This window comes from Xyrauchen texanus, chromosome 13 (genome assembly GCF_025860055.1).
Source record: "Xyrauchen texanus isolate HMW12.3.18 chromosome 13, RBS_HiC_50CHRs, whole genome shotgun sequence".
Taxonomy (NCBI): domain Eukaryota; kingdom Metazoa; phylum Chordata; class Actinopteri; order Cypriniformes; family Catostomidae; genus Xyrauchen; species Xyrauchen texanus.
The window spans coordinates 18,226,595-18,229,626 of record NC_068288.1 but is presented as its reverse complement, the minus strand read 5'-3'; positions in this window follow the sequence as shown (position 1 = coordinate 18,229,626).

Here is a 3,032-nt window from a genome sequence, read left to right as displayed (position 1 = left end):
TTTTATTTTAGATTTTGCCTTCCAAAGATTATAAAAAGAATATTTATACATAAGCCGCATTCTGTCTAGCACAACTTCCTTCCCTTCACAGCGGTGCACTGACATTTCTCCCTAAAACTCAAACTTAACGTCAGAATCAGCACGATCGGTGATTGTTGTAAAATGCAGTCTAGCTACTGTTGCTAAATTGCGGGACGCGTTTAATAATAAAAAGAGCGCAAGAGATTCCGTTCCCAAGGCGGTGCGTGGTCCGAAACACACCGCAACGAGAGAAGCAAAGTATAGGCTACTTTGGGTTTCTTGTGCGCGTCTAAATGATCAAATATACACAGAAATATGTCAAAACGACCGGCTTGGAGATTCACTTAAACACAGTTTATGTCTTAAATGGACGTAGTTATGGAAATAGTTGGGGAGAAAATATGCTGCATCAGGAGCCTATTAGATCTGAACTCGGTCTTAAAGGGGAAGCTTTCTATTAAACGTGACGATTGAGCCATTACTGCGAATCAAACAACAAAAGGCAAAGAGAAAATCACTTACAGCTCTTGAATGAATAACTTCTTCATTAATAAGCATTAATCTATCTATGATAAACTATGCAGTGTTATTTTACAATTGATTACTTTATTAGATTTATTTTTAGACCACACCTGAACAGTAATGTTAGTAGACCTTCCTGAAATTAAATCACTGTGCCTATATAACGTTTATATTTGTGTAATATATATATATATAACAAAAAGAACCGTTAAGAATATCATTAAAGTACCGGATCGATAAACAGTAGCGGTATGAGTAGTAATACCATTAAAACCTTAACGATACCCATCCCTAGTTATGCCTGTGCTTCTCTTGGATGCTCTGAATACTGGATTACGTGTCTGGATTGCCCCTTAATTAAAGCTGCATTTGGATCTCAACCTTCGTGTCTCGGAGCAGTTCGTAACACCTGCTTTGTTTATTTAATATATTTGTTATACATTATTTATACAATATGTTTTTACATTATACATTTTTAATTTTAAGTGTACAAGTGCAGATTGGTCAAGTGTTCAATAAATGTATTTGTTGAGGAATTTTGTATATCTTAAGTAATTATTTGTGTTACATTTTATCTTTCAAATAAAAGGTTCAAATAAGAGGTTAAAAACAAGCACATATCGTCCAAATATCGGCCAAAATAAATCGGCAGCATTAATCGGCCATCGGCCGACCCGGATTTCAAAAGATCGGCATCGGCATCGGCCTGAAAAAAACAATATCGGTCGACCTCTAGTTGGCATCATTTCATCATCTGAAGTCCGTCATAATAGATTGAAGTGATTTTTGGCTGGCACCGGCTGCATTTAGTCATCATCATTCTGCGACATGTAGCAGTGGAGTCCAACATGAAGCAGGAATGGTGCTGGATCCAGCCGGTTCTGGTGATAGGAGATCTCCTCAGGATAGGAGTACCGAGGTTGAGACAGGGAAACAAATAAAAAGATGTAAGCGTAGATGCCATTTAATTTATTGCAGAGTTAGAGATCGTGCTCAATGTTTCTGGTTTCTGGTTCCGGCAGACCAAACTAAAGCAGCCTAATTGTGGGTTGGAGGATAAATTAGGTGTATGCCTGGCTAAATAGATGAGTATTTAGTCTAGACTTAAACTGAGAGAGTGTGTCTGCATCTCGAACAGTGTTTGGGAGACTATTCCATAGTTTAGGAGCCAAATATGAAAAGGATCTTCCTCCTTTAGTGGATTTTGATATTCTAGGAACTATTAATAGGCCAGAATTTTGCGATCTTAATGAACGTGTTGGAATATAGCGTGGTAGAAGATCACTTAAGTACTGCTGGAGCTAGACCATTCAAAGCTTTGTACGTAGTTAACAGAATTTTAAAATCAATACGGAATTTAACAGGTAGCCAATGTAACAATGATAAAATGGGGCTAATATGATCATATTTCTTGGTTCTCGTCAGCACTCTGGCTGCTGCATTTTGAACCAATTGAAGTTTATTTATTGATCTTGCTGGACATCCTCCCAGTAATGCATTACAATAATCTAGTCTTGAGGTCATGAACGCATGAATTAGTTTTTCGGCATCAGCAAACGAGAGCATATGCCTTAATTTAGCAATATTTTTTAGGTGGAAGAATGCTGTTCTACAAACATTTGTAATTTGATTTTCAAAGGACAGATTGGTATCAAATATAACACCTAAGTTCTTCACTGTAGAAGAAGATGTAACAGTACATCCATCTAGAGTCAAATTATATTTTAGTGGCTTATTTTTAGAGTTTTTTGGTCCAATAATTAGAAGGCATAGATAGTTGCAGCAAATCACACTTTTTAGCCTAAATAGTCTGTTTAAATAGACTGGAGATTTTAAAATTATTCCACACGAATGTATATTCATATTATGTTTATAACCAATTTATATATTTGTAGCAAAGCATTTATATCATATACTGGTCTGCTCCCTTTTAGCCAACTATTTAAATGTGGATTTAGCTGTCGGCCATCTCACCACTTTGTCGTTACTGCGCAAGGCACAGCGCAATGCACAACGAATATTGCTAGAGTGCTAATTCTAAATGTAGTTTTCATGCCAATGCAAAGAGCAAAGTGAGTGTGGGTGGGATTGTTTGCCCAAAATCTGTAAGTGTATGTGCACAAACTGTGGGTATATTTTATGTTAATTAAGTTTTGCAATGCTGAATTTTGCTGTCCTCTTCTACATATTGCAGCCTCTTTGGCATATCACGGCACCATTTTGCTGCCCTCTTCAGCTTTTTATGACCCCCTTCATCTTATCAAGGCCCACTTTGGCATATTCCGACCCCATTTCACAGCCTGCACACTGAGAAACATCCCAGTGTGCTGAAAAGACTTGTGCAATGAGTCTGCAGTAAGTAATATCTTGTTGCTGGTGGTTTGAGGCCCGTGTAGAGAGGAGATGAAACTGTCATCTCAGTTAGGCTGGTTCAGGTTCTCTTCCTGAAGTTTGAGATTGGCTCAGTAAAGCAGAGTATAGCTCCTGTT